Here is a 21,157-nt window from a genome sequence, read left to right as displayed (position 1 = left end):
CGTTCACGTCCTAAACCATGTCAAGCAAAACATGATGTTGCTGGCCCAAAGGATGGGAAGCCTTGGCCAGGTGCAGTAGCTCACACCTATCAGCCAAGTACTTTGGCAGGCTGAGGCAGAAGGATTGCTTGAGCCCAGGAGTTTGAGATCACCTGGGCAACATAGGAAGACTCTGTCTCTACAAAAAAAAAAAAAAAAAAAAAAAAAAATTAAAAATAAGGGCTGGGAGCAAAAATAAATAAATAAATAAATAAGGGCCAGGCGCAGTAGCTCACGCCTGTAATCCCAGCACTTTGGGAGGCCAAGGCGGGTGGATTGCTTGAGCCCATAAGTTTGAGACCAGCCTGAACAACATGGCAAAACTCTGTCTCTACAAAAAATACAAAAATTAGCTGGATGTGGCCGGGCGCGGTGGCTCAAGCCTGTAATCCCAGCACTTTGGGAGGCCGAGACGGGCGGATCACGAGGTCGGGAGATCGAGACCATCCTGGCTAACACGGTGAAACCCCGTCTCTACTAAAAAAATACAAAAAACTAGCCGGGCGAGGTGGCGGGCGCCTGTAGTCCCAGCTACTCGGGAGGCTGTGGCAGGAGAATGGCGTGAACCCGGGAGGCGGAGCTTGCAGTGAGCTGAGATCCGGCCACTGCACTCCAGCCTGGGCGACACAGTGAGACTCCGTCTCAAAAAAAAAAAAAAAAAAAAAAAAAAAAAAAAATTAGCTGGATGTGGTGGTGTGCACCTGTAGTCCCAGCTACTCAGGAGAATGTGTTGGGAGGATCATTTGAGCCCGGGAGGCATGCAGTGAGCTGAGATTGTGCCACTGTACTCCAGCCTGGTGACAGAGCGAGACTCTGTCTCTCAATAAATAAATAAGCCGGGCACAGTGGCACGTACCTGTAGTTCAGCTGAGGCCAGGCTGAACCCAGGAGTTGTGACTGTGTTACTGCACTCCAGTGTGGGCAACAGAGTGAGACCCTGTCTCTAAAAATAATTAAATAGGTAAATAAACAAATAAATAAATAAAATATTTTAAAAGGATGGGGAGCTGGGAGCAGGGCACTGGTGGAGCACTAGTATATGAGGAGGCCCGCATGCCACTGGAACTCCCCACCTCACCCTCAACCCCTCAGCCTTTGGCCACTCCTCACAGCCTGCAGCCTTCTCAGCAGTATCCAGTCCCCCATGGGGCCTTGAGCACCAGGGTCTGAAACCTCAAACTGTTTCTGAAAATAGCATTTGTGTCTCCTGATAATTGCTACCTCCAAAGCTGGTACAGCTTCCTAAAAGGGATGTGGACCAGGGTATTCTGTCCAAACCAAGCCCACTGGAATAGGTGGAATTGGGTGCAACCATCAGTGATGCCAAGGAGAGTGGGGACAGTAGGGGAGAGGTAAAGTGGTGAGTGGGGAAGTCCCTGCACATTTTTATGCTAAAGAAATAGTGTGCAACACGTATGTTTACTGCGGCACTATTCACAATAGCAAAGACTTGGAACCAACCCAAATGTCCATCAGTGATAGACTGGATTAAGAAAATGTGGCACATATACACCATGGAATACTGTGCAGCCATAAAAAAGGATGAGTTCATGTCCTTTGCAGTGACACGGATGAAGCTGGAAACCATCATTCTCAGCAAACTATCACAAGGACAGAAAGCCAAACACCGCATGTTCTCACTCATAGGTGGGAATTGAACAATGAGACCACTTGGACACAGGGCAGGGAACGTCACACACCGGGGCCTATCAGGGGGTGGGAGGCTGGGGGAGGGATAACATTAGGAGAAATACCTAATGTAAATGATGAATTGATGGGTGCAGCAAACCAACAGGGCACATGTATACCTATGTTTCAAACCTGCACGTTGTGCACACGTACCCTAGATCTTAAGGTATAATAAAAAAGAAAGAAAGAAAGAAAGAAAGAAAGAAAGAAAGAAAGAAAGAAAGAAAGAAAGAAAGAAAGAAAGAAAGAAAAGAAAAGAAAGAAAGAAAGAGTGTGCAAATGGCACCTGAATTACTTCAAAAGAAAAGATGTGGCTTTGAAGAACATGTTCAATGTTTCTTTAACGTGGCTTTATACACAGCATCACTCAGCTTGGAGCAGAATTCATTATTAAACGTATTTGGGCTTGATGAGAACTTGACAGCTGAGAAGGCACTGAAGCAGCTTGCTTCTAAAGGAAACGTTTCTCTGCTTCCTGCTGTGAGTACATAAGAGACTGGCATCTTCCCTTCTCTCTCTTTTCTAAGCCTAAATTCCAAAGCAAATAACCAAATGGAGACATACACCATGCCTGGATAAGATTGCCCTTGCTGCATAAGGAAATATCACGAATCCAGAGGCCTCAAACAACACTCCATTCTCACCACTGTTTCCATGGGCCAGAGTCCAGGGACAGGTGCAGCTGGGTCCTCTGCTCAGAGTCCCACAGGCTGAAATCAAGACGGTGGCTAGGGCTGTGATCTCTTCTGACGCTCAGGGTCCTCTTCCAAGCATATTGGCTGTTGTAAGAATTAAGTTTCTTGCAACTAAGAAGGACCGAGGTCCCTATTTTCTTACTGGCTTCAGGCTGGTGACCCCTCTCTGCTCCTAGAGGCTTCCCTTAGGTTTGGGGGATTTTTTGCTAATTTTTTTTTTTTCTGAGATGGAGTCTTGCTGTGCTGCCCAGGCTGGAGTACAGTGGCCCAACCTTGGCTCACTGCAACCTCTGCCTCCAGAGTTCATGCAATTTTCCTGTCTCAGCTTCCCAAGTAGCTGGGACGACAGGCACACACCACCACACCTGGCTAATTTTTGTATTTTTAGTAGAGATGGGGTTTCATCATATTGGTGAGACTGGTCTCGAACTCCTGACCTCAGGTGATCCACCCACCTCGGCCTCTCAAAGTGCTGGGATTACAGGCATGAGTCATCGCGCCCGGCCAGCCTTTAGGTTCTTGATACGTGTCCGCCTCCACGGGGAGTCAGCTCCATAAGGAGCTGGCTATATGACTACAAGCTAGCACAGCTGTTAGCTTCTGCAAGACCAACAGGAGACTTCTCTCTCACTTCAAGTCTCTCTGACCTCAAGGAAGGCCCAGTCTCTCTTGTAAGAGCTCATCTCACTATGCCAGGCCCACCCAGGATAATCTCCCTTTCCCTGGACTCAAAGTCAACTGATTGATAACTTGATCAGTAACTTAATGGGAGTTAAATCCCATCACAGGGAGGGGCTTCTAGGGCACACACACTATGGGGTATAATTCTTAAGGGCCGTCTGAGATCTCCACCCACCACACACATGCCTGTCATAGAAAAAACTCTCTCCCTGACATTTCTAGCACGTTGACATTTCTAGGGTCTCGATGTTCCCTTAGGACACTCATTCTGGAGCCATGTGTTATGAATAAGATGTAGCACTCCACCGATTTTTTGATGGCACAAACTTATAATCAAAGCTCCAAACTCACAGAACGAATCCCATTTCTTCTGATACATCAATAAATGACAACAAGGAATTATAATCGAGGTTCTGCCAGGCAGAGGCTTCAGCTCAGCCATCTGGGGAAGATATCTGCGTTGGCCTCAGGGCCAAGAGAACCATTAGGCACAGGAGATACGATGCCCAGCAGCCCACCTTTAGAGATCCACGAACATGTTTTCATTTCTTCTCAAATCAGAAGAAAAAATAACTACATAATAATGAATCCAGCCTAGATGATATTCATCCTTATACCAACACAGCTGCAAAATACAACTTTTAGTCTTTTTTTTGTGGAGAAAGGAGCCACAAAAGCTGCTAGGACCCCCAAAAGTACAAAGGTGGTTCTGCTAGTGGTGCCCCGCTGAGGTACACACACGAGTTCTCCTCCTACGACGCAAGCGCCGTGGCTATTCCAAAAGGCACCTGAGCCAGTCTCAGAAAGAGACTTTAGTGAAGACTCTGATCCTCCAGTGCTGACCTCTGGGCTAAGCAACAAATGAAGATCGTTTCCAGGCTACTGCAGGACAGAATTAATATGCTAATTTGCTTAATGAGAACAAATTAACCTAAAGTTACAAACACGGGGCTAATGAGGCCACACGTGGTCCCTGGATGAGCTGAGTAGTTTTGGAACCGTGGTTACCTTGGCCCCCTGGTCAGCCACATAACAGCTGTAAGCTGATGGCCTCCAGGGGGATGTAAGGGTATAAATGAAGCAATTAAAATCCTCCTCAAATGCCAGAAAACAGACATAAAACTATTACCGGCAATATCAATAGGATTCTCGTCCTGTTTAAAAGCAAAGGAGGAAGGAAAAGGAAGAAATTGAAGTAAAAGACTGTAAATTGGGAATGGGCATGACACTCAAGGTTCTGAGGTAAGTACTAGTGTGAGATACTTGGCCGTGAGTATGAAACTGGGTACAGAAATGCCAACAAGAGCTGGAGGAAATAAGGGATTAGAAAAACGCTGAGATAGATAAAAGTGTGCATGATCCCTGGTTTCTGGCGTTGCAACCTTTTTTTGACTTTACAATGGTGCCAAAGTGATATGCATTCAATAGAAACTGCACTTCGAATACCTACACGACCATTCTGTTTCTCACTTTCGGTATAATATTCCATAAGTTTCATGAGGCATTCAACACTTTATTATAAACTAGGCTTTGTGTCAGATGGCTTTGCCCAACTGCAGGCTAATGTAGGTGTTCTGAGCACGTTTAAGGTAGCTGGGCTAAGCTCAGCAGGTTCAGTGTATTAAATGCATTTTTGACTTACAGTATTTTCAACTATGATAGGTTTATTGAGATGTAATCCCACTGTAAGTCAAGGAGTATCTCCAAAAGGAAGAGGGTGAGGCTTAATGTGTGGAAAAGATACCAGGATGGAAGACCAGAAAATCATGCAGGGAGATGCAAGGTGCCACACCATGCCAGGAGCTGAGAAACCCGAACACAGAGGAAGTTCTGCTGCTAAGATACCTGAACTTGTCACTTCAATTTCTTGTTCACAAAACTAGGGAATTCAGACTGAATAGTCCCTGAGGCCTGTTCTATACCAAACCATCCATAAACCTACAAATTTCTAGAAAAATAGATATCAACTCCCATTCCATGGAAGAGACAATGGCTCCGACCACTCCCCATAACTTTCCAAGCCCACTGGCATAAGACGTAGCACACCTTGAGGAAAAGAGCCCTTGGCTGCAAGGCAGGTCTTCATTCTGCTGAACCAGGGAGACAGGCCCAGCTGAGAGCAACGCAGCCCCTCAAACCCCACAGGGCATCCAAGGGAGGCGCAGGCTGGCACCCCTGCTGGCCTGGGTAGTGCTGCCTTTCTCAGTTACAGGTTCCCTGTGCAAACATCACATCCAGTGGGTTCCAGAGAGGAAGAACTCCCAGCAAAGGCGAAGGTTTAAACGCAGGAAACTGTGGCATCCACGCAAGCCGGCCCAGGCTCTTTCAGGTGGCAGCATTCCTCCTACGAAGATTATCTGCTGAGAATTAGTAGCTCCCCCACAGAGGGAGGCTTAGCACGTATACTCAGGTGAAAGATAGGAATGTTCTGGAAGTGACAGTAGTTTCAGAAACTAACGGATCTGCTAGAGCAGAGGTCCCCAACCCCAAGTCACAAACTGGGCTGCACACCAGGAGGTGAGCAGCAGGTGGTTGAGGAAAGGAAGCTTCATGTGTATTTATAGCCACTCCCCATTGCTGGAATTACTGCCTGAGCTCCACCTCCTGTCAGATCAGCAGCGGCATTAGATTCTCATAGGAGCGTGAGCCCTATTGTGAACTGCGCATGCAAAGGAGCTAGGTTGCACGTTCCTTATGAGAATCTAATGCCTGATGATCTGTCACTGTCTCTCATCACCCCTAGACAGGACCATCTAGTTGCAGGAAAATGAGCTCAGGGCTCCCACTGATTCTGCATTATGGTGAGTTATACAATCATTTCATTGTAGATTACAATGTAATAATAATAGAAATAAAGGGCACAGTAAGTGTAATATGCTTGAATCATCCCACAACCATCCATCCCCCAGTCCATAGAAAAATTGCCTTCCATGAAACTGGTCCCTGGTGCCAAAAAGGCTGGGGACCACTGTGCTACAGTGAGATATTATACCTTTTTATTATTAAAAAAAACACTCTCATGAGAAGAAAATGCTATATAAGCATACTGAGAGAGAGAGAGAGAGAGAGAGAGAGAGAGAGAGAGTGTGTGTGTGTGTGTGTGTGTGTGTTTTCCTTTTATCTGGAAGACCAGCTCCTAAGCATATCCGGGGAGGCCTCCTAAAACTGGCCTCCACACCAGAGTGCCCACCCAGGAAGCAGGTAAAAGACGGTGGCATGTCCGCAGGTCCCTGGAGGATTGGGCTAACTTAAGCTAGGAAAATCACAAGCATCTCTTCCCAAGCAGGAAAAATAATCTGTGACAAAAAGCTCCAACAGCCAGAGGAGAGAGTGCTTTGCAAGAAACACAAACCCATCAGAGGCAAAAGGTACCGATTGCTTTTCTCTGACATGTACCCTCAGATGGAGCAAAGAACAAAGCATTCTCACTGTGCACCTTCAGAGTGGATGCTCCAGGCCAGCAAATCAGCCTGGGATTAATGTTGAGAGCCGCTGGAAAGCTCATCACTGCCAGGACATGTGGAATCAACTAGGGAGGTTAATAACTGTGGCCCAGCCCCTTAACTGCAGAGCTAATGAAAGCACTTTTCTCTCTGCAGTCTCAGTTCTTTTCCACCCTCAGTTGTTACAATTGTCTACACGTGGGGAACTAATAGCATTCACCATCCCCTCTCCTCCCCTCCAGCCTCCCCCCTCCCCCTCCCCCCCTCCCCCCCCCCCTCCCCCTCCCCCCCCCTCCCCCTCCCCCTCCCCCTTCCCCTCCCCCTCCCGGCAGCATCAGCCCCCATCCAACCTGTAACATCATCCTGCAACCCGGCCTGGGAGCAACAAGGAGATAAGATTGTGTTCCCTTGTGGGCCTGGAAAGCAATGTTTGGTTTTGGTTTTAGGAGCCGATGCATGTCCAGAAAATTAGCTGTTGCCCAAGAAACCCCATGAGCTAAGCGGGAAAGCAGGAAGGGAAGATATCAGTTCTAGAATTTAAAGGGAAGGCATCTGTGAAGGTAAATATGGAGAGCCCAAGGCTCAGTCCAGAGAAGAGAGAAGAGTTTGCCCAGGTTCCACCAGTGCCGAGGCCAACTCGCAGCAGAGTAGCTGCATGATGATCTCTCTCTCTCTTTTCTTTTTTTCTCCATTCCTAAGACCAGGACAGTTGTATGGAGGGAACTCGTTGGGAATCTGAAGGGCTACAGGTCATGCATAAGGTCACATAGAAGGCAGTAACTAATGGTCTTTCAGTTTCCCCAGCCCAGTCAGACCACTGCCCCTCTGCTTCTGCCCAAGGTGGGAACTAGCCTGATGTGCAGGTGGTGGACGGAGCGACAAGGGACAGAGTGACCCCAGAGGCCTCGCTCTTCACACACACCTGTGCGTTTGGTCAGACTCCTCCCCGACCGCCCATAAGCACCTACAGGCTACAGAACTCTAGACAAAGAGTTACAGGCTACAGAACTCTACACAAAGGACAGAGGAAAAAAGCGCGGTGTTGACTCCTATGTAAGAAAAATGCAGGCACCACAGAATTCGCAAAGAGCAAGACATGCTCCTTCTCGGCCAAGGAAGGTTCTACACACGTGCAGAGGACACAATCCCTGGGCCTCCCAAAGAGTTCACTGAAAGGAAAGAATTTCTTTTACTCTTTTTTTCTTTTGGCTGATTTTCCAAGCCAATGTCATTGTGCCCTGCCGCCACACCGTCCCTGCTTGAGTGGGAGATCAGAGTCCACGGTCCTCTGGCTCCCCCATCTCTGATGCACACGCTCGGATCTACCACGGGAAGCCAGTGCCACCAAAGGATGGGCCACGATGTCCCATGTTCTGGGGGCACAGAGCTCTCCGTGGCTTTTCCCATGTGTGGGACACATACCCTCAACGTAAGGAGCCACGCTGCCCTCGGGGAACATACTGCAGGAAGGCCATGGGGTTTGACATTTTCACTGGAGCTTAAACATGATGGCCCTGGCCTGGGGTAAGGATGGGAAAACCAGCTGGTTCCAGGGAGAACCAAACAAAGCCATCTTCAGGGGCAGCAGCTAGACACCGAGTGCCCACCAGAGGACTTTCCAGGCAGGGCTGTAACGTGTGGAGGGAGAGCAGGGTCTTACAGAAGAGGACAGCCAGATTCAGGGGAGAGAGGACAGAGGGAAAAGGGGGCGGGACCAACAGAAGATAGACAGGATCCACTTCAATTCTCCACTAAAACAAGCCTCTAGGGATAAAAACTAAGGCATCTCCAGAGTTCAAAACCACTTCTGTGTCATGCCTTATGGACAACAACCAGGAACCTTGAGATGCCAACAATATGCCACTCATGTTCCCTCTTGTTCCCTCCTCTCTCGCATCCTCTTCCCCTGACTCCCTTCCCCCTCTCCCCTTTTCCCCATCTTTCTCTCTCACTCACACACCTCTACATTTCCTCTACATTATGTATATAAATTTTCAAAACGTATGTATATAAATACACAGCAGACAATCCAGAAGGAAACACACCCAACTCATCTCCCTGGTTACTAGGGAAACGGATGGAAACACTAAAATAGATGGGTGGCAGAGAGCAGGCTGGTTTTCTCTTCAATATTTAAAAAAAAAATTATGACACAGGCCACAGTGTGGGGGGTTCATCCCAGAATATAATGTCCTCTAAAATATTCGGCCCAAGCCTGTCAGGCCAGCCCCTGGCACAGAGATTCCTCCTCCTAAAACGAAATCTTCCTGCAGTGATGCTGGTGTGGGGACCAGTGCCCAGAGAAACAGAGACCAATGGTAGTCCCGGCACCAGCTCCACATACCTGAGCAAGAGGCTTCCCAGCATCCATGGAGCACTTACCTTTTGTTCCAAAAAAAAATGTTAATAGTCCCCAAACCATTTCGACTTTTCATCTTTCAACTGTTAAAAGGCCAGTCTTTCCAAAATAAGTCTGGAAAAAATCATCAATAAGCAGGCCACGGTCATTTGGTGAAGTTAGAGAAAAGATATCAGCAGAGTCTGCACACACTCTCTGCCTCCCTCCAGAAATAAATTCGTTTTTTTGCTCTGAACTGGGAACCAGGTTCCTAGCTTCGAACTTGCTGCTTCTCGTGGTCACAACTTTTCACACCTTCACATTTGCAATACTATTTATGTGAGCCGGGAAGCAAGAGCTTAGTACACGTAACAAGCCCTCAGACGCAGCAGCGCTCCACAAGCAGCCACATCACACCAACACGGGTTTCCCTTTTATGTCTGAAACAAAGAGAATTCTGAGCAAATGTGTTGCTGAATTGCCAGAGAGGCAGGGAAGCAAAGGTGCTAGTAAGAGAAAATATATAATAAGCCCCATCAGCTTAAAGCTCACACACACACAAAATCAAGCTTTTGACATCTTGCTGGGGGTAAACTCACTGATGAGAATTAAGTCAGCTGTAATGTACCAGGATTTGCCCAGAAGACGGACATTTTTATTTTTAAAAAGTGGCTGGAGGATTGGCTAAGAAAATGGCAATCCAGGAGTGCCCAGGTCAAAGGGTCAGTGGATCCTGGGGTCACCTTGGGTTTCTAACAGCCCCCCAAGGGGGTGAGAAGAAGCCTCCCTACCAAAAGCAAAGTGGAGAAACAGTGGAAAACTCATTTCTCCTTAGACAGCTCCTTCGAGCTGGCCACACGGGCCCTGTGTCCTCAGAGCCTGGCTCATGGGCTCCCTGCCTTGTCTTCCCCTTGCATGGCACCTCCGCTTGGTGTCTGGGGCCCTAGGTGTCCCCACCACTCCTCCAGTGTCCACAAACAAGCTGATCACAGCAGCACCTTCGTTATGCGGCCGGATGTTACATCGGAGAGGCTGACTGTCCTGCCTCCGAATCACCCAGACCTCTCGTTTCTGGAATTCCCTGCTTTTTGATCAGTCTCTGCTGACCACAGGAGTGACACAGAAGGAAGACGATAAAATGCAAATAACCACTCACTTACTATGACCATCTCTGATGATAGACTTGGGAATGGTTGAGAACTTGAACTAAAATGAGATTTCTGGTAGCCGGTTACCTCTAGAATCTGCTTACAGAAATAATCATGGTTTGTATGCACCATTGCTCACCCCCTACACACACACACACACACACACACACACACACACACACACACACTCTCTCTCTCATTTTCTCCCTGTCTCTCTCTGTCTCTCTCTCTTTCTGAAAAATCAGTTTATTTCTCAGGTGCCAAGAAAGCAGCTCTGGGCACACTGCTCAGCTTCCCCTCCCACAGGAAATGGCACAGCGCCCCGATTTTAATGAACATCTCAGCCCTTTATTTCCAAAACCCTCTGGACTGGGAATGCATTTTCTCCCATTTCCCATCCAGATGGAGAGCAAACATAAAATCCACATGAGAGAGACTGCCATCAGCACTTGCGATCAACAGCATTTCTAGGAAGCTCGACTCCCACGTGAGCAGAGCACCAATGTGAAGGCGGGTCTCAGCAGCTCCTGGCTGTCCCAGCTGGGGCGGGGCCGCCCCCTAGGAGGACTACCGAACTGTATCCCTTGTTACTAGCATATGCACCCAGGATGCCACCTCCACACTCTACCTGTACAAATGGGCTTACAACACCAAAACTGGTTTGTAGTGTGTTTAAAAAGGAGAAGACGGCCAGGCACGGTGGCTTAAACCTGTAATCCCAGCACTTTGGGAGGCCGAGACAGGCGAATCACGAGGTCAGGAGATCGAGACCATCCTGGCTAAGCTGGTGAAACCCCGTCTCTACTAAAAAATACAAAAAACTAGCCGGGCGAGGTGGCGGGTGCCTGTAGTCCCAGCTACTCGGGAGGCTGAGGCAGGAGAATGGCGTGAACCCGGGAGGCGGAGCTTGCAGTGAGCTGAGATCCGGCCACTGCACTCCAGTCTGGGCGACAGAGCGAGACTCCATCTCAAAAAAAAGGAGAAGACACGGGGGCTAGAGGGGGTGCAGGATTCCAAATGAGCCATTGGGGAGACAAGGTTTTATCTACAAAGCACCTACGGTTTGCAGACTCAAGTTCTGCTTACAACCTGTTGGGACCCGAGCTTCTCTCTAGAAGGAGAATAAAGACAGTGTGTGTGAAGTTTAGCAGGACACCTAGCATGTAATAAGCCCTCAATTAATATGAACTGTGATCATCATCAGAATCATTATTATTAAACCAAATACTATCCTGGAACTATCTTAGCAGTGGAAGGAACAGGGAAGGAGAAAGAAAAACGGTCTCAATGTCGCTGTAACAAAATCACAGCCACTCAAATCTAAATAAGTGTATAAAAGCATATCCCACAGAATAGAAAAGGACACTTTATAGTTACTGGTGTTACCGCTTTCTCTCTTCCCCATGGATGACAGCCATCGCGGCCCATCATGTCCGGAGAGCCAAGGGTGCAAATCAGTGGGTAGGAGGTGAGATGAAGTGTTCAGAGCCCAGCTGGGTGAGGGCATTGCAATACAGATCACTGCCCCACCCTTCCATTTCATAGATGTGTTCTGTGGTCTCCCGATCCAATCGTAAACCTAATATTTACCCAGTGAAAGCGGTATTTGTGTGCGTTGCCATCTAAAATCCAATAAGTATGGAGACAGAAAAGAGGCTGTCTGCTTATGAGGCATGAGGGCAAACACAGCGAGCTCTTTAAAGAACCATTGAGCTAATCAATACCCTCTCCCATTTCCATTCAAGGGCCCTGAGCCAATGGAGACTTAATAATTATTTTCCATCATTACAACCCTCCGAGAAGCTTACAAAGAAAAGGTCACTGTGTCTAAGTTTGTTCTTCTCTATTTGCCAAACACAGATTATTTCCTAGGGTTCATGAGGATCTCTTCCCAGACTGTAGCAACCAAAGACAGCCCTCACTAGACCTCTTGGAGCCGGCTTTAGAAACAGGATATTGCTCTGCCCATGGAAGTCACTGTGGTCATCACATTTAGTTATCTGGCCTCCTGCCCTGACCTTCCCTGCCAAGGTCAAGTTATGGCCAAAACTCCTGTTGGATGTTCTTTTTAATTTGTCCAGGTCTCAAAAATAAATACCAAACTCTGTGGTAGGTCAGGCAGGAAGGAAAAGGATGCTGTGGGTTGCTGGACACCATGACTAGCTCCTTCAACTGAGCTCCTGGGACAGCGACCACACAGGCTTCAGCTGAGCCTTTGTGCCCACATGGACACCACGACGCCCACCACGAATACCCCAAGCTGCCTTCTGCTTGTCCTTTTCTTAGGAAATGTGAACAAACAAGAACATAGAAACGTTATGGAAACCATCTTTTCCTTGCACAAAAGTTGGCTCAAATAACTAGTTAAGATGAGGTTTGACTAGAAGAAAGAGAAAACCCTACTGCAGTGACTTACACAGGAAAGGTTGATTTGTCTGGGTCAGCAGAAGGACGAGGGTTAGCCGTCCAGCGGGTACAGTGGCCCCAGCACTGCCAGGGGGGCACCAGGCTACTCTGTCATCTGAGTGATGGCTGCTGCCCCCCAGGGGCCACCCTGCTGTTCCCAGGAGAAGGAAGGGCAAATGGAAGATGAGAAGGGATGGCCGGGCGCGGTGGCTCACGCCTGTAATCTCAGCACTTTGGGAGGCCGAGGCAGGCGGATCACGAGGTCAGGAGATCGAGACCATCCTGGCCAACACAGTGAAACCCTGTCTCTACTAAAAATACAAAAAATTAGCTAAGCGTGGTGGCGGGCGCCTGTAGTCCCAGCTACTCAGGAGGCTGAGGCAGGAGAACGCCATGAACCTAGGAGGCGGAGCTTGCAGTAAGCCAAGATCGTGCCACTACACTCCAGCCTGGGCTACAGAGCGAGACTCTGTCTTAAAAAAAAAAAAAAAAAAAAAAAGAGGAGAAGGCGCAGTGGCTGACACCTGTAATCCTCACTATCTGGGAGGCCAAGGCAGGTGGATCACCTAAGGTCAGGAGTTTGAGACCAGCCTGGCCAACACAGTGAAACCCTGTCTCTACTAAAAATACAAAAAATTAGCTAAGCGTGGTGGCGGGCGCCTGTAGTCCCAGCTACTCAGGAGGCTGAGGCAGGAGAACGCCATGAACCTAGGAGGCGGAGCTTGCAGTAAGCCAAGATCGTGCCACTACACTCCAGCCTGGGCTACAGAGCGAGACTCTGTCTTAAAAAAAAAAAAAAAAAAAAGAGGAGAAGGCGCAGTGGCTGACACCTGTAATCCTCACTATCTGGGAGGCCAAGGCAGGTGGATCACCTAAGGTCAGGAGTTTGAGACCAGCCTGGCCAACATGGTGAAACCCTGTCCCTACTAAATACAATAAAATTAGCTGGGTGTGGTGGTGCATGCCTATAATCCCAGCTACTTGGGAGGCTGAGGTAGAAGAATTACTTGAACCCTGGAGGCAGAGGTTTCAGTGAACCAAGATTGTGCCATTGCACTCCAGCCTGGGCAACAAAAGTGAAAACTTCATCTCAAAAAATAAAATACATTAAATAAATTAACTAAATTTTAAAAATAAAGAGGTATTAGAGAGCTGCCTCGCCCCTTCCACCATGTGAGGACACAGCAAGAAGGTGCCCTCTATGAACCAGAAAGTGAGCTCTTCACAGACACAAATCTGCTGGTGCCTTGACTTCGGACTTCCCAGCCTCCAGATTTGTGAGAAATAAATGTCTGTTGTGTATAAGCTACCCACTTTATACTATTTTGTTATAGCAGCCCAAATGGACTAAGACAGTAGGGTATCAGTTTGGCTGCTGTAACAAGGATAGAAAGTGAACAACGACTAAAGTATGATAGACCGTTATTTCTTAGCCAGTATTATTTCTTAGGTAAAAGTCCTGGTAGTAAGTCTGCAGCAGGTATGGTGTACAGGGCAAGTATCAAGAAGGACTGAGGTTTCGAGAAAACGAGAATGAAAATGGCAAACAGGCCAGGCGCGGTGGCTCACACCTGTAATCCCAGCACTTTGGGAGGCTGGGGCAGGCGGATCACGAGGTCAGGAGATCAAGACTATCCTGGCTAACACGGTGAAACCCCATCTCTACTAAAACTACAAAAAATTAGCCAGGCAGGTGTGGTGGCACGCACCTGTAGTCCCAGCTACTCAGGAGGCTGAGGCAGGAGAATCACTTGAACCCGGGAGGCGGAGGTTGCGGTGAGCCAAGATTGTATCACTGCACTCCAGCCTGAGCGACAGAGCGAGACTGTCTCAAAAAAATAAATAAATAAAAATAAAGGCAAATAATGTCTTAGTATTCTTATAAAAATTAATTAGTATTTGAATTTTTAAATTATTATCATTCTTTTAACCTCTCAGCTCCCTTGAAAGGATCTTGAGGAACCTCTAGGGGGTCCCCCAAACACACTTTGAGAACTACCACTTTAAGATCACACCTCTTTAATAAATAAACCAAAGGATAAAGACATTGCAAATAACAACTCAGTGCCTAGGTCTCACACTCACCCTCCATTCCAATTTTCCACTTAAAAAGAAAAAGAGTAATAACTGACATGTTAGAGAAAATATGAGTCATCAATGGGCAACAACCACTGCTGGGAAAACACCACCGAGGGGAAAAATCCTCATTTGCAGAAAGGCACAGAAATGTCTCTGTTGGCTGGGCGCGGTGGGTCACGCCTGTAATCCCAACATTTTGGGAGGCCGAGGCGGGCGGATCACAAGGTCAGGAGATCGAGACCATCCTGGCCAACATGGTGAAACCCCGTCTCTACTAAAAATACAAAAATTAGCCTGGTGTGGTGGCATGTGCCTACAATCCCAGCTACTCAGGAGGCTGAGGCAGGAGAATCACCTGAACCCAGGAGGCGGAGGTTGGAGTGAGCTGAGATCACACCACTGCACTCCAATCTGGGCGACAGAGCAAGACTCTGTCTCAAAAAAAAAAAAAGAAAAGAAAAGAAAAAAAGACACGTCTCTGTTAGGTCTCAGGATTATACATTGCAACCAACCCCGAGGCCAGGTATGGTGGGCAGAATTTCTAACATGGTACCCCCAAAGATGTTTTGCCCTCATCCCCAGAACCTGTGACTGTGACACGCCATCAGGACCATGCTGTGGTGTGTTGTGAGACACAGCTTGCCTCAGGATGAGGAGATCACCCAGCTGGGCCTGACCTAGTCCCAGAGGCCCTGAAAAGCAGAAAGCTATCTCCGGTCAAGGCAGAAAGGGAAGTCAGAGAGATTCGAAAGTGAGAAAGTGCCTGAACCGCGGCTGGCTGAAGAAGCAGGGGGCCACGTGGGAAGGAATGTGGACGGCCTCAAGAAGTGGAGAGAGGCCCTGGCTGAGAGCCAGAAAGGACATGGGGCCTCACTCCCGCAGCCCTGCTGTATCCTGCCCCAGAGAGGAGTTTGGAAGGGGACTCCGGAATCCAGATGGGAACATGACCGGCTGACCCACCCACGTCCTCCCAGCCCTCTGACCTACGGAGCTTTGAGCTAACAAAGGGTGCTGTTTAAAGCTGCTACACTTACAATCATTTGTACACAGCAAGAGGAAACTAAAATACCAGGGCAGGGAAAGGGGTGTGTCCCTGGGCCCTGGTTCATGCAGACAAAACCTGTCTCGGGTATCACTGAGGCAAGGGGAGAACGCCCCCATGCCCTGGTGAGATACACCAGGGACAAGTTCAGATGAACCACCTGAAAAAGCATCAGAGAAAGTGAAAAAGCAAAGAGCAGAGAGAGGGACTCGGGACACATGGGAAAGAATCACGAGGTGCTAGCACCTTCCATAAAACACACAAACGAAGAGCTGGAACAGAAACACCCCCACACAGCAACAGTGAGTTTGGGGAAATGGTAGCGATATTATCCAAAGGGTAACAGCTCCCTAAGTGAATGACTGCTTCCTATTCAATAAAGCAGTAAAGTACCGAGGCGGCCTGGAGAGCACCGACAGCCACCAGATGCCTGGGAGAGCGAAGATGCCCAGGAGACCGACTGCATCGGCGCCTGTTCCCAGGAGCCTCTCCCACCCACAAAGCCGCAGGAATAGCAACCAGCAGTGAGTCACTGGGTCACCAGAGAAAAACTAGCAAAATGTCAGTCCCCAAGTAAGCTTCTCTATCATTGGATTCCTAGCCAGGGTGGTTGCTGAGAATCTTCCAGGCCGTCCTCCAGCCTGAGGATGCAGGGAGAAGTACAGGGAGATTATAGCGAGAATCTGGGCTATCATCTGGGCCCCATTTGTAAACTCCAGACCATAGCCCTCTTCCCTGCCCCTAAGCGTTCCCTGCCTTCCTCTTCCTTTTCCTTCCTTCCTCTTTTCCTTCTTTCCTCCCCTGCTCCCTCCCTCCCTTCATCAGATATTTACCGAGTGTTTTTCCACGTGCGTCACTGTGCTAGGTGTTGGCGACACAGCCAAGAACAAGCCTAACGAGTCCCTGTCCTCGGAACCTACATTACGGTGGGGAAACCGATGATAAAGAAGTAAAAAATATATAAACAAACAAACTGGATAAGGCAGGTTGCTGACAAGTTCTAGGAAGGAAATAAACAGAGAAAGCCATGTACATTGCAGGGGGTCAGGGAGGAGCCTGGGAGGAGATATTTGCACTGAGGCAGCCATGCACAAAGCTTCAGGAACTGTGTTTCAGAGAAAAGGAAGAGCAGATGCAAAGGCCAGGAGGTGGGACAGGGCTTGGGGAGCTTCTAAGAAGGGGGTGGGGAGACTGGGGGGAGCATGGAAGTGGAGGTGAGGGATTAGGGGCTCCAGTCAGGGTTCAGGCACAGTAATGTCTTAGGCTGGGGTGGAAAGGAGTGGATGGGATGCGTCCACAAGACCTTTTGGGAAAGGTGCCAATAGCACTTGTTCATGAGAAAGAAAGGAAACGACAAATCGTCTCTGTTATCATCAAATGCTTATGGCACGCCAACTCTGGTAAGGCCCTGCCTTCAGCCCTGGGATACGAAGAGGGATGAGGCCTGGGTCTTGCTTTCAGTGAGGTGACTCACAATTTTACAAAGATAAAAAAGAAGGCACTAGATCTGCGGCTGATATGGTTAGGTTTTGTGCCTCCACCCAAATCTCATCTTGAATTGTAATCTCTGTAATCCCCATGTGTCAAGGGAGAGACAGGGTGGAGGCAACTGAATCATGGGGGCGGTTTCCCCCATGCTGTTCTCGTGATAATGAGTGAGTTCTCAGAGATCTAATGGTTTTATAAGGGGTTCCTCCCCCTTCACTTGGCACTTCTCCTTCCTTCCGCCTTGTGAAGAAGGTACTTTTCCCCCTTCACCTTCCGCCATTATTGTAACTTTCCTGAGGCCTCCCCAGCCATGCAAAGCTGTGAGTCAATTAAACCTCTTTCCTTTACAGATTACCCAGTCTCAGACAATTCTTTACAGCAGTCTGAAAACAGACGAATGCAGGGGCTATGTAAGTGACATGGGTAATTCTCACTCCAGGAACGCTGAGAGAGAGGAACCTGGACTCCGAGAGCACATCTGATCCAGTACTGTCTTCACCTGGTCTTAAGAAGCAGAGCAGAGCCAAGCAAGTATTAGGAAACGGAAGGGGATGAGAGACGGATAAAGACATTCCCAAACAAAGTTGGTGAAAGTGTAAATCAGTACGAGCTCAGGAGAGGGCAACTTGAGAATTTCTAGAAAAGGGAAAATTTGGGTCCCAATATGTGAAGCGCCACAGCAAATCGAGCCAGTTCAGGCCCCTGCCTTGTCCCTACCCAGCTGAGCTGCAAGGAGGCTGCTCTGCAGAGCTCACACTAACCTGCCTCCCTCCAACACAGAGCCCCCAAACAAATCTTGCCTATAACAGATACCATGCTGGAAAACCAAGACCTCAGATGATGCAGCTGGCAGTCTCAAACCAACGCTACTACCCAAGGTAAGTGGAAGCAAAGCAGCACACCCTCCTCCCATAACCTGCTCCCCAAAGCAGCAAGCTCGCCTCCCATGACTTGCTCCCCAAAGCAGCGCACCCCCTTCCCATGACCTTCTCCCCAGAATGGCACATCCTCCTCCCACGACCTGCTGCTGGATCCACTGATTCCTACACCAGCTCTCCAGCTGGGACAGCCGCCCAGCCAGCCTCCTCTGTTAAGACCATGACATTCGATTTGCATCTATAACTCCCACCAACAATAGCTGGACCCAGCTACTTATTTGTGAACATATTACTATATACGTACAAATCTCAAAGAACGATTAACAAAAAAAGGTATTTTGTTTGGTGGCTCAAGACAAAATTAGTGGTGGCTCAAGACAAAATCAATAGCTTTTCTATGCAAAAGCAACGGCCTGATGGAATAGGTCATGAACTAGAAGACCCCATTTGTAATAGTCATAAAAGGAAACGAAATACCCGGGAATACACTCAACCCGAAACATGGAAAGTCCTTATGAAGGAAGCTTAAAACGCTACTGGGAGATGCAATGAGTAGCCTGGATAGAAGGAGTGGTGAGCTTTGTTCTTAGGTAGAAACGCTCATCATCATAAACCTGTCATTTCTGCCTACGTTAATGTAGAAATTTGAAACAAAGCTTGTAAAAAATACCGAGAAGATATTCTTGAAACTAGCAAGTTGATGCTAAAGTTCGCCTGGGAAAATATGCTATAAGAATAACCAAGAAACTTTTGAAAAGGAAAGTAATACAAGTAATACAGAAGATGAACAGATGATAAGACATAAAGCTCCAGTAACTAAAACAGAATAGTACCTGCAGAGGCAGAGCTGAACAGATTAAAGCAGCACCATATAATAAAAACAGAATGTGAGGCTGGGCGTGGTGGCTCGCGCCTGTAATCCCAACACTTTGGGAGGCCGAGGCGGGTGATCAAGAGGTCAGGAGTTCAAGACCAGACTGGCCAAGATGGTGAAACCCCGTCTCTACTAAAAATACAAAAATTAGCCAGGCGTGATGGCGGGCACCTGTAATCCCAGCTACTTGGGAGGCTGAGGCAGAGAATTACTTGAACCTGGAAGGCAGAGGTTGCAGTGAGCCGAGATTGTGCCACTGCATTCCAGCCTGGGCGACAGAGGACGACTCCATCTCAAAAAAAATAAATAAATAAAAATAGAATGTGAGCCACAAATATAATTTTAAATTTTCTGGTAGGCACAGTCAACAAGGGGGAAACAGGTGAAATTAATTGTAATAATATATTTTACTTTATCCAAGTATGTCCAAAATACTTTCACTTCAATAATGTAAGCAATATAAAAATTGGTAATGAGATATTTTATACATATATATTTTTAGTAAGTCTTCAAAATTCACTGTATATTTTTTATTTATAGCCCATCTTAGTCTGGACTAGTCACATTTCAAGCACTCAATACACACATATGGCTGGCTAACCGGCTAGTGTATTATTCACCTTAGGACTAAAAAAATCAAAAAACAAATATGTAAATACATCCTCTGATTTAGTAAATTTTATAGCTGGCATTTACATCAACGGAGAAAAGATGGATTATTCAACAAATGGTATCAAGACTTCTGAGAGCCATCTGGAAATACATACATTTTAATCTCTATCTCACTTCTTATACCAAAATAGATTATTTTAATCCCTATCTCACTTTGTATACCAAAAGAGATTCTGGATGAATTAAATATTTAAATGCAAAAAAAAGGAAACTAAGTCGTAGAAAAAAATAGGTATTTTTAATCCTCTTGGAATGAGGAAGACTTTACTAAGTATGAATCAAAAAAGACTAAGTTCAAAGAGGTACAAATTAAATAAAAATCTACATGGTGAAAAGCACCATAAACAAACTCATAAGTGACCAACTGAGAAAACAATTATAATAATATGACAGATAATTTTCTGAATATATAAGGAGCTCCAAAATGATGAGTTAGGAAAGACCAACCATGGAACAGAAAAGTAAGAGAAAGACACAGACACTTCACAGAAAGGGAAATATAAACAGCTTTGAAACACGTGGAAAGATGCTGAGCTGTCTAATAAGACAAAGGCATGGGCCAGGCGCAGTGGCGCACATCTGTAATCCCAGCCACTTGGGAGGCCAAGGCAAGAGGACTGCTTGCGGCCAGGAGTTTGAGACCAGCCTGGGCAGCATGGTGAGACTCCATCTCTAAACATTAAAAATAAATAAATAAATAAATCTCTATGAAATACCATTTTTTACACATTCCTATTAACAAAAAATCAAAAATGTTGCTAAAACCCTATAGGGATGGGGTATGGATAACGACATTCTCAAACATTGCTGGTAAAAGTATAAATCAATAGAAGCTCAAGGAAAGGCAACTTGAGAATTTCTGTAAAAGAGAAAATTCACAAATATCCACTGTATAATCCCACTTTTAGAAATGTAGTTTTATAGATATGTTCACATGGACTCAAAAGCAGATGGTAGCTACTTTCTCATCTGATGTGGTCCAAACTGGTCATTAGTAGGTTAATTTTAAACGTGGAAAATGGGAAGACTCTCCCCCAAGAAGTAATTTTAATTTCAAGCAAATAAATGTGCATTCACTTGCAAATCTTATGATGTAAATCAGAGGCCTTTTTAGTCCATAAAGGTCAACTGATAAAAGTTCTGTTTCATCTATTTTGCAAAAACCTTGTTCATAATGCTTCATTTACAATCTTCAGATTTTGTTTCTTTAAAGTGGTAGAAGGACTTAAAGACACCTGGGCAGAAATTTGGAAACAGAATCTCCATTTTTCTAATTTGCTGCCAAGTCTTTTTTTATTTTTTTAAACAGCTGTCTCTACTATGCCTTATTTGACAGAAATTTGGTGATTCAACGTTAGCAAATCTCTTCAAATCTGAACTTTCACCAAAATTGCATAACATTTGATTAAATCAAATGATGGCAGCAAGTGCAGCTAAAATAAATAGTTGGATGAATGAACAACTGACTCAGGTTGCACTGACGATGGGGCTGCAGGTATTTGGAGTATAATGGGCAGCAGAAACACAGAGCATCTATTATCCACACATCTCCATCCAGGCAAGGTCAACTCAGAGACCTTGTCTATTTAATACCCACCAGGATATTCACTGCTTCACTGTTCGTAAGAGTGAAGGACATGGAAACACTCAAAATGTCCCTCAACAGGGAACTGATTAGATAACTC

General features: G+C 46.8%; 1 protein-coding gene and 1 long non-coding RNA gene across 7 annotated transcripts in view; one reads left to right on the top strand and one right to left on the bottom strand.

Moving 5' to 3' along the window:
* The window catches only part of SLC39A11 (solute carrier family 39 member 11), a 567,426-nt gene that overhangs the window by 328,560 nt on the left and 217,709 nt on the right, over positions 1-21,157 (bottom strand). The gene's annotated exons all lie outside the window — the stretch shown is intronic.
* Positions 1-21,157, top strand: part of LOC126939925 (uncharacterized) — a 598,378-nt gene that overhangs the window by 461,286 nt on the left and 115,935 nt on the right. The window contains exon 2 of the long non-coding RNA XR_007720500.1: positions 468-547. This is a non-coding gene — a long non-coding RNA (uncharacterized LOC126939925). The remainder of the gene's footprint in view (positions 1-467; positions 548-21,157) is intronic.

The sequence above is a fragment of the Macaca thibetana genome, chromosome 16 (assembly GCF_024542745.1).
Source record: "Macaca thibetana thibetana isolate TM-01 chromosome 16, ASM2454274v1, whole genome shotgun sequence".
NCBI lineage: Eukaryota > Metazoa > Chordata > Mammalia > Primates > Cercopithecidae > Macaca > Macaca thibetana.
Note: the sequence above shows the minus strand (reverse complement) of the source record. Positions and strands in the feature narration are given on the sequence as shown.